Source organism: Pseudophryne corroboree, chromosome 6 (genome assembly GCF_028390025.1).
Source record: "Pseudophryne corroboree isolate aPseCor3 chromosome 6, aPseCor3.hap2, whole genome shotgun sequence".
NCBI classification, from domain to species: Eukaryota; Metazoa; Chordata; class Amphibia; order Anura; family Myobatrachidae; genus Pseudophryne; species Pseudophryne corroboree.
Window position 1 is genome coordinate 353,755,714 of NC_086449.1, and position 18,825 is coordinate 353,774,538.

The 18,825-nt window shown below is 45.5% G+C and overlaps 1 protein-coding gene across 4 annotated transcripts in view; it reads right to left on the reverse strand.

Moving 5' to 3' along the window:
• Positions 1–18,825, reverse strand: part of TMEM266 (transmembrane protein 266) — a 165,795-nt gene that overhangs the window by 17,191 nt on the left and 129,779 nt on the right. The window lies entirely within an intron of this gene.

The window sequence follows — 18,825 nt, forward strand, 5'->3', positions numbered from 1 at the left end:
GGAAATTGGCCGTGATATATCATTTGAATACCGTTCATAATGTTCCCTAGAGACAGAGCTTTAGAAATCCAAAACAAACTCCAAATATTCTTGGCGTTTACAACCTTCAGTTCTGTACGTATGTCCTTACAGAATAGGGATTTGATCCATGCATAAGCCATCACAAATAGCTGCACAGAACAACGCACTTGTGTCCTCATGTATTCATGCACACATACCAGAATTACAGGGCCAAGAATATTTCAGTGAAAGGGAAGTACAGATATGTCCTCATCTTGCCTCAATACATCATTCAGCAGAAGATTCCTGGAGGTAGCCGGCAGCTCCTGGGGGGCTCTGCTAACTTCAGGCATCTATTTTAGCAAAAAATGAGTCTTATTCACATCTAGGACGCACAGGCAGCATATGCTGATAAAATGAATATGTGCCATGTTTATATTCTGTGCATGACTGTGGCTGTATCTGCATATGGAATGGTACGTTACAGTGATTTCCAGGAAAACACTTTAACATACCATTTCGTATGCAGATACAGCCAGTCACACACAGAGTATATGTGGCATGCCTATCATAATCAGCAGAGTCTGCTTGTGCGTCCTAAACCCATAGCTATGCGACTTAGACACATTTAAATGGAAAAAGTGTTGTACATAAAGACGCTCAGCACTACAGAGTAACGCCACGCCATGGCGTGACTAGAAGAGCTGCTTAACGTGACTGCAGCAAGGATGTAAGAGGACACATCTGCAGGGTAACTATAAGGACATATGCTTAACAAAAGGAAAATGGATGTATAAAGGAAGTAAGGAACAAGAAAATGGTGTGGTGTAAAAGGAAGGAAGAAAGCAATATATTATTACGTGATAGGAGGTCTTTGTAATAGTAAAGACGAACTAGAATAGAAGACGAGCCCGTATACAAGGCTTATGTGTGCAAAAAGACGGCGGTGGAACACACCACCATTTTTATTACATCACTTCTGCCGCGAATAGGGAAGTAGCCAGCGGAGTAATCCTAATATAGTAGAGAGATACTAAACAAGCTTTCCATGTGCACTCCTCCACTGTTTGAGACGGCGGTGCGTTCCAGCGCTGTCTTTTTGCACATAAGCCTTGTATACGGGCTCATCTTCTATTCTAGTTCATCCACTGGTTATAATTAATAACCTATCTCACCACTTGGTTGGATATATAATAGTATGATCTTCCTTTTTGGTTTATCTTGTTGCTTAAAATTATCATGAGTACAGGAAATGATGTCATAATCACTGGCTATAGACAGTCACTAACTTTTGGTATAAATAGAGCTTTTAGGCTAATTGTGTCTATCCCCCTGATGAAGTCCAGACACTGACGGACGAAACGCGTTGGGACGGTTTGCTGATATCTCCTTTATGGACAGATAAACTCTATATGTTTTTAAATCTTGTACGTGTTTTCCAGCCATTTTATGTCATTGTCTATATTAAATCTATGTATTTTAACTTATCATTGTTGAGGTTGATAATGGAGTTTAATTGGGAATAAGCATGTTCCCTAAAGATGCCTTGTGAAATTATGCAGTGACATATCACGATTTTGTGAATGGTACACACTATGTTTGTTGTTTTCTCTCTTGTTTACATGTATTAAGCTTCAAATAATGGCCGTTTGATCAAAGCTTTCTTAACCAGATAAGTGTTTCGGGACGGTTTTATTATCCTTTTTTTTCTTCTTCTTTATTTATACCTGTTTGGCTATAATTTCCACATTCTTGGGCGCTTGTATTCACTATTTCCTGCATTTAACCATATGTGTACACCAAACACAATGTTCTGTTTTATAAGCTGCCACTCACACAACGTATGAGGAGTGTTCAATTGATTCCAGATTTTTATACGTATAACGTTGCTCAGTTTCACGGATTGTACCTAAGTGCCGAAGTGTCTGTGCTACTACACTAAAATATTATATATACATATACACACAAACAGTGGGGCAAAAAAGTATTTGGATAGCCACTGATTGTGCAAGTTGAGCCACTTAAAAAGATGAGAGGTCTGTAATTTCCATCATAGGTACACTTCAACTGTGAGAGACAGAATCTGGAAAAAAAAAACCTAGGAAATCACATTGTATGATTTTTAAACAATTTGTATATTCTTGCGGAAAATAAATATTTGGACAATCAAAAAGTTTAACTCAATACTTTAAAAGTTTATCAATACTTAAAGTAATATAACCTCGGTTGGCAATTACAGAGGTCAAACGTTACCTGTAGTTCTTGACCAGGTTAGCACACACTGTAGCAGGTATTTTGGCCCACTCTTCCACACAGATCTTCTCTAGATCGGTCATGTTTTTGGGCTGTCGCCGGGCAACACAGACTTTCAACTCCCTCCACAGATTTTTTATTGAGTTGAGGTCTCCAGACTGGCTAGGCCACTGCAGGACCTTGAAATGCTTCTTACGGAGCCACTCCTTAGTTGCCCGGGCGCTGTGTTTGGGGTCATTGTCATGCTGGAAGACCCAGCCACGTTCCATCGTCAATGCTCTTACTGAGGGAAGGAGGATTTTGCCTAAAATCTCACAATACATGGCGCCATTCATCCTCTCCTTAATACGGATCAGTCGTCCAGTCCCCTTTGCAGAAAAGCAGCCCCAAAGCATGATGTTTCCACCCCCATGCTTCACAGTGGGTATGGTGTTCTTGGGATGCCATTCATCATTCTTCTCCCCCCAAACACTGAGTGGCGTTTATACCAAAAAGTTTTATTTTGCTCTCATCTGACCATATAACATTCTCCCAATCCTCTTCTGGATCATCCAGCTGCCAACTGACAAACTTTAGACGGGCTTGGACATGTGCTGGCTTAAGCAGGGGGACCTTTCAGGCGCTGCAGGATTTCAATACATGACGACGTAGTGCGTTACTAATGGTAACCTTTGTGACTGTGGTCCCAGCTCTCTTGAGGTCATTGACCAGGTCCCCCTGTGCAGTTCTGGGCTGATTCCTCACCGTTCTCAAGATCATTGATACCCCACGAGGTGAGATCTTGCATGGAGCCCCAGGTCGTGGGAGATAGTCAGTGATCTTGTATTTCTTACATTTTTTAATAATTGCACCAACAGTTGATCTCTTCTTACCAAGCTGCTTGCCTATTGTTGAGTAGCTCATCCCAGCGTTGTGCAGCTCTACAATTATATCCCTGGTGTCCTTAGACAACACTCTGGTCTTGGCCATGGTGGAGAAGTAACAGTCTGACTGTTTGAGGGTGTGGACAGGTGTCTTTTATACAGATAACCAGTTCAAACAGGTAGAAGTAGTAACAGGTCTGTGAGAGCCAGAAATCTTGCCGCTTGGTAATATAAAAGTAAATTGTTTTAAAATCATACAATGTGATTTCCTGTTTTTGTTTTTTCCCCCCAGATTCTGTCTCTCACAGTTGAAGTGTACCTATACTGGAAATTACAGACCTCTCACCTTTTTAAGTGGGTCAACTTGCACAATCGGTGGCTGTCCAAATAATCTTTTGCCCCACTGTGTATAATATAGAGATAGATAGATAGATAGATTAGATAGAGATTTATGGTAAGAACTTACTGTTAAATCTTTCTGCGAGATACACTGGGTTCCACAGGGATAACATCGGGGTGTAGAGTAGGATCTTGATCCAAGGCACCAACAGGCTAAAAGCTTTGACTGTTCCCAAGATACTCAGTGCCGCCTCCTCTATAACCCCGCCTCCGTGCACAGGAGCTCAGTTTCGTTAACCAGTCCAATGGAGTAGCAGGCAAAAGAGACGACAACAGTTAGTAGCCACGTACACCAGGTATCAGCAGCTAATTCCTTACAAACCCAAAGAAGCTAAGTGTGTCAGGGTGGGCGGCCTGTGGAACCCAGTGTACCTCGCAGAAAGATTTAACAACTAAGTTCTTACCATAAATCTCTTTCTGCAGCGGGGTACACTGGGTTCCACAGGGAAAACATTGGGATGTCCTAAAACAGTTCCTCATTGGAGGGGACGCATTGAAGCGGGCACAAGGACCCGGCGTCCAAACGAAAAATCCTGGGAGGCGGAAGTATCGAAGGCATAGCCCCTAATAAACGTGTTCACTGAGGAACACGTAGCCGCCTTGCACAATTGTTCAAGGGTCGCACCACGACGGGCCACCCAAGAAGGTCAACCAGACCAAGTAGAATGGGCTTTGATGGTAGCAGGATCTGGAAGGCCAGCCTGTACATAAGCTTGCGCAATCACCATTCTAATCCATCTGGCCAGGGTCTGCTTATTCGCAGGCCAGCCACGTTTGTGAAAACCAAAAAGGACAAAGAGGGAATCAGATCTCCTAAGAGAAGCTGTTCTCTTCACATAAATACAGAGAGTCCGTACCACATCCAAAGACCGCTCTTTGGAGGATAAACCTGGAGAGGTAAATGCCGGAACCACAATTTCCTGGTTAAAGGTGGAAAGACATCACCACCTTAGGCAAATAACCCGGACGAGTTCTAAGAACGGCCTGGTCACGGTGAAAAATCAGAAAGGGTGACCGACAGGACAAGGCACCCAAGTCTGAAACCCATCTAGCAGAGGCAATAGCCAGCAGAAACAAGACCTTAAGAGTAAGCCACTTAAGGTCTACAGACTCAAGAGGTTCAAACGGAGACTCTTGTAAGGCGTCTAGAACAGTGGTTCTCAAACTCGGTTCTCAGGACCCCACACAGTGCATGTTTTGCAGGTAACCTAGAGAGTGAACAGGTGTATTAATTACTCACTGACACATTTTGAAAGGTCTACAGGTGGATGTAATTGTTTCACTTGTGATTCTGTGAGGAGACCTGCACTGTGTGGGGTCCTGAGGACCGAGTTTGAGAACTTGTGGTCTAGAGCAACCGACAAATCCCAAGGAGCCACAGGTGGAACATAGGAAGGTTGAATTAGTAAAATACCCTGAGTGAATGTATGAACACCAGGCAGAGTCACAATTTTTCTCTGAAACCATATCGACAAGGCAGAAATTTGTACCTTGAGGGAGGCCAGACGAAGGCCTAAGTCCAGGCCCTGTTGCAGGAACGACAAAATTTTGGCAATACTGAATTTGAATGCACCATAATTCTTAGCAACACACTATGTGAAGTAAGAATTCCCGGCCCTATAATAAATCCGAGCAGTAGCCCGTTTACAGGCCTTTAACATAGTTTGAATGTCTGCCTCAGAAAATCCTTTGACCCTCAGTATAGAAGCTTCAAGAGCCAAGCCATCAAAGCCAGCCAGGCCAAATCCTGGTAGATACAAAGGCCCTGAACGAGGAGGTCTGGGCGTTGCGGAAGTAGAAGAGGACACTATCGAGAGACCCTGCAGGTCTGAGAACCAATGCTGTCTGGGCCATGCTGGAGCGATAAGAAGTAGTATTCCTCCTTCTTGCTTGAACTTCCTTAACACCCTGGGCAGAAGTGACACCGGAGGGAACATGTATGGCAGCCGAAAGTTCCATGGAATTGCCAGTGTGCCCACGAACGCTGCTTGAGGATCCCTTGTCCTTGCTCCGAAGACCGGAAGCTTGTTATTTTGTCGAGACGCCATCAGGTCTACATCTGGTAGGCCCCACTTGTCCACTAGGAGTTGAAAGACTTCTGGATGAAGACTCCACTCTCTGGCGTGTACGTCCTGACGACTGAGGAAGTCCGCTTCCCAGTTGAGAACTCCTGGAATGAACACTGCCGACATGGCTGGCAGATGGCGTTCCGCCCAACGAATGATTTTTGATACTTCCTTCATTGCCATGCGGCTTCGAGTGCCACCTTGATGATTTATGTACGTCACCGTGGTGGCGTTGTCCGACTGTACTTGAACAGGCCTGTTCTGTACTAGAGGCAGAGCTAGTGTCAACGCATTGAACACTGCCCGCAATTCCAGAATGTTTATCGAGAGGAGAGATTTCTCCCTGGTTCACCGACCCTGAAGAGAGTGTTGCTCCAACACCGCGCTCCAGCCCCGCAGACTGGCATCCGTCATCAGAAGGACCCAGTTGGAGATCCAGAAGGGATGACCCCTGCTCAGTTGCTGGTCCTGTAACCACCAGCTCAGTGACAAGCAGACCTCTGGAGTCAAGGAGACCATGTGAGTCCTGATCTGGTGAGGCAGGCCGTCCCACTTGGGGAGTATCAACCTCTGCAGGGGGCGGGAATGAAAGTGAGCGTACTCTACCATGTCGGAAGCAGACACCATGTGGCCTAGTACTTGCATCGCTGAGTATCAACACACGTGGGCGAGAGAGGAAGCATCTTATCTTGTCCTGAAGTTTCAGAATCTTCTCCGGAAACAAAAACAACCGCTGGTTGTGGGTGTCCAATAGAGCTCCCAGGTGCACCATGCTCTGAGCAGGGACCAGGGAAGATTTCTTCCAGTTGATGAGCCACCCGTGGGCTTGTAGGAATTGGGCCTTCAGTTCCAGATGACAGAGGAGAACCTCTGGAGAGTTCGCCAGGATCAACAAGTCATCCAGATACGGCAGGATCCTGATACCCTGACGGCGGAGCAGAGCAGTCATGACCGCCATGACCTTGGTGAAGATCCTTGGAGCCGTGGTCAGACCGAAAGGTAATGCCTGGAATTGCTGATGCAACACTGCAATAGGCATATGCAGGTAAGCATCCTGTATGTCCAGGGATACCATATAATCCTTGGGCTCAAAAGCCAGCACAATAGAGCAAAGATTTTCCATACGGAATTTGGAGACTTTCACAAACTTGTTCAAAGACTTGAGGTTGAGAATGGGCTGAGAAGATCCATTCAGTTTTGGGACTAGTAACAGCGTTGAATAGTAGCCCCTGCCTCTCTGAGCCAGAGGCACCGGCACTACCACTCCTGTGTCCAGGAGGGATCGCACCACAGGATGGAGTCCTCCTTTTCACCGGATCCAAAGGGACGTTTGTTGAGCAAAACTGGTGAGGGGGACGTTTCTTGAAAGAGATGGCGTATCTGTGAGTGACGACTCCCCTTACCCAGGCGTCTGAAGTGGTCTGTAACCACGCCTGAGCAAACCGTAGAAGTCGGCCTCCCACCCTGGGAGCCCCGCCTCGTCATGCAGCAGGCTTGTCTGTTTTGGAAGCAGGCTGATGGGCAGTCCAGGCACGTTTAGGTTTGTCCATCGGGTTCAACCTATTTGTGGTCTCCTATGCACGATTATCTTGTATAAAATTTTGACTGAAGTTGCTGACTGCCGTTCCGATTAACCCCTCTTTTTTATAATAACCATAGTGCGTGACTATGCCCCGTAACCCTGGATATCCTTATCCATTAGGAATTTATCTAACCCATTCTTAAAGGTGTTGAGTTGGCCATTACAACTCCCTCAGGCAGGGAATTCCAAACACATATCGTCCTTACCGTAAAAAAGCCTTTACGCCGTATTGTGTGGAATCTCCTCTCCTCTAACCTGAGCGAGTGTCCACGAGTTCTCTGTGTTGATCTAACCAAAAACAGGTCCTGCGCAAGATCTGTATATTGTCCCCTTATATATTTGTAAATGTTGATCATGTCCCATCTTAATCTCCTCTCTTCCAGTGTAAACATGCCTAGTCTTGCAAGCCTTTCCTCGTATTCCAGCGTCTCCATACCCTTAATTAGTTTGGTCGCCCGCCTTTGAACCTTTTCTAGCTCCAGGATATCCTTTTTGTAGTAAGGTGCCCAGAATTGTACACAGTATCCAAGGTGTGGCCTCACAAGTGATTTATATAACGGGAGTATAATACTCTCGTCCCTAGCATCAATTCCCCGTTTTATGCATGCTAATATCTTATTAGCCTACTTTGCTGCAGTCCTACTTTGGGTACTACTGCTTAGTTTGCTATCTATGAGGACACCTAAGTCCTTTTTCAGTACAGAATCCCCTAATTGTATCCCATTTAGTAGGTAGGTGTTATTTTTGTTCTTGTTACTACAGTGCATTACCTTACACTTGTCTGTATTGAAGCGCATTCTCCATTTCGCTGCCCAAGCTTCTAATTTAACTAAGTCATTCTGAAGCGACTCAGCATCCCCCTCCGCATTTATAACTTTACACAATTTGGTATCATCTGCAAAAATTGACACCATGCTCTCTAGACCTTCTGTTAGGTCGTTAATGAAAATATTTAACAATAGCGGTCCTAATACTGAGCCTTGCGGCACACCACTTAGCACTTCAGTCCAAGTTGAAAAAGATCCATTAATCACAACGCGCTGCTCCCTATTATCTAACCAGTTTTTGACCCAAGTGCATATTGTGCTTCCTAGCCCTGATTCTTGTAGCTTGTAGATAAGTCTCATGTGTGGTACAGTATCGAATGCTTTGGCAAAATCTAAAAAGATTACATCCACCTCTTTACCCTGATCTAGGTTTGCGCTTACTGTTTCATAAAAGCCAAGTAAGTTGGTTTGACAGGATCTGTCCTTCATAAACCCATGTTGATTCCTTTTAATGACCTTATTGACTTCAAGGAACTTCTGAATACCATCTCTTAGAAAACCTTCCAATACTTTCCCCACTATAGATGTAAGACTAACTGGTCTATAATTACCTGGTTCAGCTTTACTTCCCTTTTTGAATATAGACACTACTTCCGCTATACGCCAGTCTTTGGGAACCATACCAGATATTATTGAATCCTTAAAGATCAAAAATAGCGGTTTTGCAAGTTCAGAATGAAGCTCCATTAGAACCCTTGGGTGAATACCATCGGGACCTGGTGACTTATTAATCTTTAAATGTTTTAATCGGTCACAGACTACTTCCTCGCTTAAATAAGTACCTATCAGTGGGATATTCTCATTATTGAGATTATATGTTAGTCCCTGAATTGGGTGCTCTCTAATAAATACTGTTGAAAAAAACTCAGTGTGTCCGCTATGTCATTATCATTTTTGCTTAAGACTCCCAACTTGTCTTTTAAAGGGCCTATACTCTCCTTCTTTAATCTCTTGCTATTAATGTATTTAAAGAATTTTTTGGGATTCGCTTTGCTTTCCTTTGCTACTAGTTTTACAGTTTCTACTTTAGCCGCTCTTATTTCCTTTTTGCAAATTTTGTTACATTCCTTATAGTGCTGAAATGACTCTGCTTCCCCGTCAGATTTGTATTTTTTAAATGCTCGCCTTTTCTTGCCCATAAGTTCCTAAATCTTTTTGTTAAGCCACATCGGTTTATGATTTTTATTCCTTTTTTTGCTGCTTGTAGGAATAAATTTGAGTGTATTTTTAGCTAGCAGGAATTTTAGTACCTCCCATTTCTCCGTAGTATTTTTTCCTAAAAACAAACCTTCCTATTCAATATCCCTGAAAAATACCCTCATCTTTTCAAAATTTGCTTTGCTAAAGTTTAGAATCCTAGTTGAGCCAGTATAGGGCTGTTTATGGAAACGGATATTGAATGTGACCATGTTGTGGTCGCTGTTTCCTATGGGTTCCCCTACTATAATACCCGATACCAAATCCTCATTGTTTGTTAATACCAGGTCTAAGATTGCATTGTACCTAGTTGGTTCCTCAATTAGTTGAACTAAGTAGTTATCATTAAGTGTGTTTAAAAACATATTGCCCCTAGCAGTATCGCATGAATCGTTTTTCCAGTTTATCTCTGGATAGTTAAAATCTCCCATCACTACTATGTCTCCTACTCCTGCTGCTCTTTCAATTTGCTTTAGTAACAATTCCTCATCAGATGCGTTGATACCAGGCGGCCTATAGCATACACCCAATACTAACTTTTTTATTCCTTTTTCCCCGCATTTACCCTACCGGTAAATCCTTTTCTCTTAGTCCGTAGAGAATGCTGGGTATACTACAAGAACCATGGGGTATAGACTGGATCCGCAGGAGACATGGGCACTTTAAGACTTTAAACGGGTGTGAACTGGCTCCTCCCTGTATGCCCCTCCTCCAGACTCCAGTTATAGGAACTGTGCCCAGGGAGACAGACATTTCGAGGAAAAGGATTAATTTAACTATTTTTTAAAAACTAAGGTGAGATACATACCAGCTCACACCTCAAACACGCCGTACAACATGGCATTCAACAACAACACATGCAACGGCATGACTAACATCAGCCACAGACTGACTGAACTCAACACAACATGTGTGTAACCATAACCAATAACTGCAGATACAGCCTGCACTGGGACGGGCGCCCAGCATCCTCTACAGGCTAAGAGAAAAGGATTTACCGGTAGGTATTAAAATCCTATTTTCTCATACATCCTAGAGGATGCTGGGGATGCTTCAAGAACTATGGGGTTTATACCAAAGCTCTAGAACGGGCGGGAGAGTGCAGATGACTCTGCAGCACAGATTGACCAAACAAGAGGTTCTCCTCAGCCAGGGTATCAAACTTGTAAAACTTCGCAAAGGTGTTTGAACCCGACCAAGTAGAAGCTCGGCACAGCTGTGATGCCGAGACCCCTCAGGCAGCCGCCAAGGAAGAGCCCACCTTTCTGGTAGAATGGGCTTTCACCGATTTCGGTAACGGCAATCCTGCCGTAGAATGAGCCTGCTGAATCGTATTACAGATCCAGCGCGCAATAGTCTGCTTGGAAGCAGGAGCCCCAATCTTGTTGGGAGCCCACAGGACAAACAGAGCCTCCGTTTTCCTAATTTGAGCCGTTCTGGCGACATAGATTTTCAAAGCTCTGACCACATCGCGAGACTTTGATTACGCCAAGGCGTCAGTAGCCACTGGCACCACAATAGGTTGGTTTACGTGAAACGATGAAACCACTTTTGGCAGAAATTGCTGACGAGTTCTCAACTCCGCTCTATCAGCATGGAAGATTAAATAGGGGCTCTTGTGAGACAAAGCCGCCAACTCAGACACCCGCCTAGCGGATGCCAAGGCCAACAACATGACTACTTTCCAAGTAAGAAACTTTAACTCAACCTTACGTAAAGGTTCAAACCAATGAGATTGCAGGAACTGCAATACCACATTAAGATCCCACGGTGCCACAGGAGGCACAAATGGAGGTTGGATGTGCAGCACGCCTTTCACGAAGGTCTGAACTTCTGGAAGGGAGGCCAATTCTTTCCGAAAGAAGATTGATAAGGCCGAAATCTGTACTTCAATAGAGCCTAACTTTAGGCCCGCTTCCACACCTGCTTGCAAAAAATGGAGTAAACGCCCCAGCTGACATTCTTCCCTAGGAGCCTTCTTGGATTCACACCAAGACACATATTTCCTCCAAATACGGTGGTAATGCTTTGCCGTTACTTCTTTCCTAGCCTTAAGAAGTGTGGGAATGACTTCACTGGGAATACCCTTTCGGGCTAGGATTTGGCGTTCAACCGCCATGCCGTCAAACGCAGTCGCGTTAAGTCTTTATACACGCACGGTCCTTGTTGTAACAGGTCCTCCTGAAGTGGAAGAGGCCAGGGATCTTCTATGAGCAACTCCTGAAGATCTGGATACCAGGCCCTCCTCGGCCAGTCCGGAACAATGAGTATTACCTGAACCCTTGTTCTTATAATCTTTATCACCTTTGGAATGAGTGGAAGTGGAGGGAACACACAGACCGACGGAAACACCCACGGTGTCACTAGGGCGTCCACCGCTATTGCTTGAGGGTCCCTTGACCTGGAACAATATCTCTGAAGTTTCTTGTTGAGGCGGGACGCCATCATGTCTATTTGAGGAATTCCCCAACGATGTGTCAATTCTGCAAAGACCTCTTGATGAAGACCCCACTCTCCTGGATGGAGATCGTGTCTGCTGAGGAAGTCTGCTTCCCAGTTGTCCACTCCTGGAATGAAGACTGCTGACAGAGCGCTTGCATGTCTCTCCGCCCAGCGAAGAACTTTTGTGGCCTCGGCCATCGCTACTCTGCTCCTTGTTCCGCCCTGGTGGTTTATGTACGCAGGGAAAAGGTCCAGCGCTCATGGGTTCATACCATTATTCCTATAAACATATTCAGAGCCGGCAAATATATATATTAAAAAAACAATTTGTTTTTATTTATACTTATAATAACATCTGTAGTTGATAATATTAAAATTTTAGATATACTTTATGTAATAAATTAATACAATAAAATAATATTGCTTGCTGGCCAGCGGTTGTATTATTGGCAAGAGAAACTCTGCTTCCCTCTGTGGGGAGTATTGTGTTACAGAGGCTGTGTTGTAACACTATCAGTGTTGGCAACTTTGTATCAGTTCATATAATAACTGTTGCACATGAGTGATGTAGTGGCTGCAGACGGAGTTTAAATGTATCCGATTACCTCCTTTGTAGATTCAGCGGTGTGGTCCTTCCCCGTTATGCCGAGCGTCCTCGGCAATAATAGATATGTCTGCGGGGGTTGCCTTTTGTTATCACCGGCTGTAAATTGTTCCACGGGAGGATGGATGTAAGGCCGTTCTGCTGGTGGAGCCACTTGTTCAGGTCGGAAGCGGCGAAGCTCGTAGCGGGATGGACGGATGGCAAAGTCCTATATTGTTCCCGTTCTGCTGAGCCGTACACAACACCGCCTCCGTACTTGCCAAAAAACACTGCTGCAGCAACACACTAGTGGGCGGAGACTGACGCGTTTCGTCACGGAAGCACGTGACTTTTTCAAGGAAAAAGTCACGTGCTTCCGTGACGAAACGCGTCAGTCTCCGCCCACTAGTGTGTTGCTGCAGCAGTGTTTTTTGGCAAGTACGGAGGCGGTGTTGTGTACGGCTCAGCAGAACGGGAACAATATAGGACTTTGCCATCCGTCCATCCCGCTACGAGCTTCGCCGCTTCCGACCTGAACAAGTGGCTCCACCAGCAGAACGGCCTTACATCCATCCTCCCGTGGAACAATTTACAGCCGGTGATAACAAAAGGCAACCCCCGCAGACATATCTATTATTGCCGAGGACGCTCGGCATAACGGGGAAGGACCACACCGCTGAATCTACAAAGGAGGTAATCGGATACATTTAAACTCCGTCTGCAGCCACTACATCACTCATGTGCAACAGTTATTATATGAACTGATACAAAGTTGCCAACACTGATAGTGTTACAACACAGCCTCTGTAACACAATACTCCCCACAGAGGGAAGCAGAGTTTCTCTTGCCAATAATACAACCGCTGGCCAGCAAGCAATATTATTTTATTGTATTAATTTATTACATAAAGTATATCTAAAATTTTAATATTATCAACTACAGATGTTATTATAAGTATAAATAAAAACAAATTGTTTTTTTAATATATATATTTGCCGGCTCTGAATATGTTTATAGGAATAATGGTATGAACCCATGAGCGCTGGACCTTTTCCCTGCTGTTCTCTATTGTTTAAATTAGGGGTGTATACAGCCCCTTGAGTCAAGCGAACGTGGGCTCAACCATTAATATTTAAAGACTAATAATCTATTCTATACTGACACAGGCGCTTCATATATTTTCTTTTTTTTTGGTTTATGTACGCCACTGCTGTTATGTTGTCTGACTGAATCAAGACGGGCAGACCACGAAGATGTTCCGCTTGCAGAATGCCGTTGTAAATGGCTCTTAATTCCACATTGTTTATGTGCAGACAAGCTTCCTGGCTTGACCATTTTCCCTGAAAATTTCTCCCCTTGGAGACTTGCATCTGTGGTCACCAGGATCCAATCCTGAATCCCAAACCTGCGGCCCTCCAGAAGGTGAGAACTGTGCAGCCACCACAGGAGGGAGATCCTGGTCCTAGAAGATAGGATTATTTTCCGGTGCATGTCCAGGTGAGACCCGGACCACTTGTCCAACGGGTCCCACTGAAACACCCTGGCATGGAACCTGCCATACTGAATGGCCTCGTAGGCCGCCACCATCTTCCCCAGCAACCGAGTGCATTGAAGAATCGACACCCTTGCCGGTTTCAGAATCTGTTTTACCATGTTCTGCATTTCCAGAGCCTTTTCCACTGGAAGAAAAATTCTCTAATTCTGTATCCAGAATCATGCCCAGGAATGACAGCCGTGTCGTCGGAACCAACTGTGATTTTAGCAAGTTTAGGAGCCAAACATGAATCGTCAGCGATAGCGCAACATTTTTCATCAATTGCTCCTTGAATCTCGCCTTTATGAGGAGATCGTCCAAGTACGGGATAATTGTAATTCCCTGCTTGCGCAGGAGAACCATCATTTCCGCCATAACCTTGGTGAAAATCCTTGGAGACGTGGACAGACCACACGGCAACGTCTGAAATTGGTAATGACAATCCTGAACAGCAAACCTCAGGTATGCCTGATGTGGAGGATATATTGGGACGTGTAAGTAGGCATCCTTTATGTCGACAGACACCATAAAATCCCCCTCCTCCAGACTGGAGATCACTGCTCGGAGATTCCATCTTGAATTTGAATTTTTTCAGAAAGAAATTGAGGGATTTTAGGTTCAGAATCGGTCTGACTGAGCCGTCCGGCTTCGGGACCACGAACAGACTCGAATAAAAACCCTCCCCCCGTTGTGACGGGGGTACCGTGACAATGACCTGATTTTGACACAGCTTTAGTATTGCCGCGCATACCACCTCCCTTTCTAGATGAGAAGCTGGCAAGGCCGATTTGAAAAATCGGTGAGGGGGCACGTCTTGAAACTCTAATTTGTACCCTTGGGTTACTATTTCCAATATCCAAGGATCCAGGTCCGAGTGTACCCAGACCTGACTGAAGAGTTTGAGACGTGCCCCCACCGGTGCGGACTCCCGCAGAGGAGCCCCAGCGTCATGCGGTGGATTTGGTAGAAGCTGGAGAGGACTTCTGCTCTTGGGAACTTGCCACAGCCTGTGACCTCTTTCCCCTTCCTCTCGCAGCAAGGAAGGAAGACCCTCGTCCTTTTTTTAAATTTATTGGGCCGAAAGTACTGCATCTGATAGTGGGGCGTTTTCTTCTGTTGTGCAGGAACATAAGGTAAAAATGACGTGGTAGCCGTAGATACCTGGTCAGTGAGGCAGTCACCAAACAAGACACTACCGTTAAACGGTAAAGACTCCATCGCCTTCTTAGAGTCAGCATCAGCATTCCATTGATGAATCCACAATGCTCTCCTAGCTGAGACTGCCATGGCATTGGCCCTTGATCCCAAAAGGCCAATATCCCTTACAGCTTCTTTTAAGTATGCTGCAGAGTCCCTGATATGACAGAGTCAAAAGTACGCTATCCCTGTCCAGGGAATCTCTCTCAGATGACAAGTTATCTGCCCACTTTTCAATAGCGCTACTCACCCATGCCCTGTAGTGACATAAATGGATTTTAGTGTATTTTCCGGTTTACGATCCACAGGATCCTTTAGGGCTGCCATGTCAGGAGACGGAAGCGCCACATTTTTGGATAGACGCGATAGAGCTTTATCCACTGTGGGGGTTGACTCCCACTTTTCCCTGTCCCCAAAAGGAAACTGATATGCCACTGGAATTCTTTTGGGAACCTGTACCTTCTTGTCAGGATTTTCCCAAGCCTTTTCAATGAGAGCATTCAGTTCATGAGAGGGAGGAAACGTTACCTCAGGTTTCTTTCCTTTATACATACAGACCCTAGTATCAGGAACAGCAGGGTCCTCTGTTATATGCAACACTTCTTTTATCGCCACAATCATGTACTGAATGCTCTTAGCCAGTTTAGGATTCAATCTGGCGTCACTATCAGAGTCCGTGTCGGTATCCGTATCTGTTATCTGGGTAAAGGCACGTTTGTGACCCCGAAGGGGTCTGAGCTTGTGACAAAGCATCTTCCATGGATTTCCTCCATGTCTGGCTTTTAGACTCCGATTTATCTAATCTCTTCGTCAACCGAGCCACATTAGCATTCAAAACACTCAACATATTTACCCAATCAGCCGTCGGCTGTGCCGACACGGTCACTCCCACAGCCTTTTCTGTCCCCACTCCAGCCTCCTCCTGGGAAGAGCACTCAGCCTCAGACATGTCGACACACACGTACCGACACACACAACCACACTGGGGCTATAGGAGACCCACAACAAAGCCTGTTAGAGAAACACAGAGGGAGTTCTGCCAGCTCACAACCTGTTGCCTGTTGCCAGCGGGTCTCCCTGAAAATAAACCTACAAAGTATTTTTTCTGAGAAACTCTGGAGAGCTCCTCAGTGTGCATCCAGTCTCACTGGGCACAGAATCTAACTGGAGTCTGGAGGAGGGGCATAGAGGGAGGAGCCAGTTCACACCCATTTAAAGTCTTAAAGTGCCCATGTCTCCTGCGGATCCAGTCTATACCCCATGGTTCTTGAAGCATCCCCAGCATCCCTCTAGGACGTATGAGAAACTAATTTAGTAACCTTCTGACGTTTAAAACTTATCTGGTTTCTGAGAGGTAGCTGGAGGCTCTTCGTCATCATGGATTTAAAGAATCAGCCTGATAGCCTCCAAGAGGTAAGGAACATCCACTTGTGTCAGATTCCCCCATCAGAAGCATCTGCATCAGTGTCAGCGCCATCTTCATCGGATGAGGTATCCGAAACATGTGTTGATTGTGAGGAAGTAAAGGCCCGTTTAGATGACCCCTTGGTCTTAGACAGGCGAGAGTCAGGATTTTGCTTAGCCAGAGACTGATTTAATTGCTGTAACTGAGAGGACAGAGTATCTGCCCATGGCGGATTAACTGCAGGGACAATATGTGGCTGTAATGGCACAGGAGGTCCCATAGGGGCGCAAGTCTAGTTACTAGCGTCGTCAGTAAATTAGAGAAAGCAGCCAAAGGTGGGTCTTGATTTGCCCCTGTTGCTGCAGACTGACCATGGGGTATATAACCCCCAGTACCTGAACTCTCAGCTGCTATGTTTTCCTCCAAGTAATCAGTGGCGTCAGCACTGCATGGTGCAGGATCAGCCATAGATTGACCACCCTGTTTAGCAGACATTGTATGTAAGCGTAAACTTAGGGTGTAAAAATAGGATTTTGGTACCTACCGGTAAATCCTTTTCTCTTAGTCCGTAGAGGATGCTGGGGACTCCAAAAGGACCATGGGGGTATAGACGGATCTGCAGGAGCCTGGGCACACTATAAAGACTTAAACTGGGTGTGAACTGGCTCCTCCCTCTATGCCCCTCCTCCAGACCTCAGTTAGAAAACTGTGCCCAGGAGAGATGGACATTTCGAGGAAAGAATTTATTGTTATAAACACGGTGAGTGTCCTACCAGCTCACACCTCAAACACACCATAGAACGTGGCAATCAGTAGAATACCAGCCCACAGCATGAACAAAACACAGCCACATGCTGAGAGAATATGCAACACAAACCGTGGCATGAAAAAACGGTAGCAACCGCCTGACAGAGAAGATACACCACCAGGGTGTAACCAAAAACACTAACTGCAGACACCGTACGCACTGGGGCGGGCGCCCAGCATCCTCTACGGACTAAGAGAAAAGGATTTACCGGTAGGTACCAAAATCCTATTTTCTCATACGTCCTAGAGGATGCTGGAGACTCCAAAAGGACCATGGGGTTTATACCAAAGCTCCAAAATGGGCGGGAGAGTGCGGACGACTCTGCAGCACCCAATGAGCAAACAAAAGGTCCCCAACAATCATGGTATCAAACTCGTAGAGCATAGCAAAAGCGTTTGATCCCGACCAATAATCCGCTCGGCAAAGTTGAACCGCCTAGACTCCTCGGGCATCCGCCCAAAAGAGCCCATCTTTCCATTAGAATGGGCTTCCACCGACTTCGGTCACGGCAATCCAACCATCTAACACCATGCCAAATCGTATCACAGATTCAGCGTGTAACTGACTGCATACTGCAGTCGCCCCAAGCATGTTGGGAGCATACCGGAGAAACAGAGCCCCTGTTTCTCCAAACTGAGACAAATTGGCGACCTAAATATTAAATCCCCGGTAACACCGAGAGACTTTGAATCAGCTAATGCCGAAGGAACCACCGGTATAAAAAAAAAAAAAAAAGACTTTCTGTGAAACCCAGAAACCACTCTTTGGTAAAACTACAATCCGAGTTCACAATTCCTCTCTGTCTACCTGGAAGATCAAACAAGGCTCTTGTGAGACAAACCCACCACCTCCGACACCCGCCTTGCGGACGCCAAAGCCAAGAGAGAACTTTTTTTTTTTTTTAAAGACAATAATAAGGCCATACTGCACCGAAATGGAGCCTAACTGTAGGCCTGCATCCACAATGGCTTGTAAGTACGGATAAGAACGACCTAGCTGAAAGTCTTCCGTAGGAACCATCCTGGATTCATACCAAGACACAGAATTACGCCAACCACGGCGGTAAGGCTTTGCCGTTACTTCTGTCCTAGCCTGAAACATTGAGGAAACTGCTTCACTGAGAACAACCTTCCGGCTTAGAATATGGCATTCAACCGCCACGCCATCAGACGCAGTCGCGGTAAGTCTTGATACACACCCTGATCTAGTTGTAACAGTTCCTCACGTAAAGGAAGAGGGCAGGGAACTCCCATGAGCAAATCATGAAAAGCTGGATAGCAAAACCTCCTTGGCTAAATCAGATCCGAGAGGATCGCCTGAACCTATGTTCTTCTTACGTTTATCACCTTCCGAAAAAATGAAATAGGAGAGGCCACATAGACCGACTAAAAACACCCACGGTGTCACGAGGGTGTCCCTTGACCTGAAACAATATCCCTGAGGCCTCTCGTTGAAGCGAGACACCAACATGACCAATTGCGACCCTCCACAAAAGTTGTCACGTCTGTGAAAACTTCTCGATGACTGAATTTTTCCCGGATGGAGATCGCGTCAGCAGAGGAAATCTATTTCTCCTTCGTTAACCACCGGAACGAATACTACCAGACTTTTTGCCCCACGGCAAAACTGTGCATCTTCTGCCATTGCCGCTTTGCTCCTTGTTCCGTC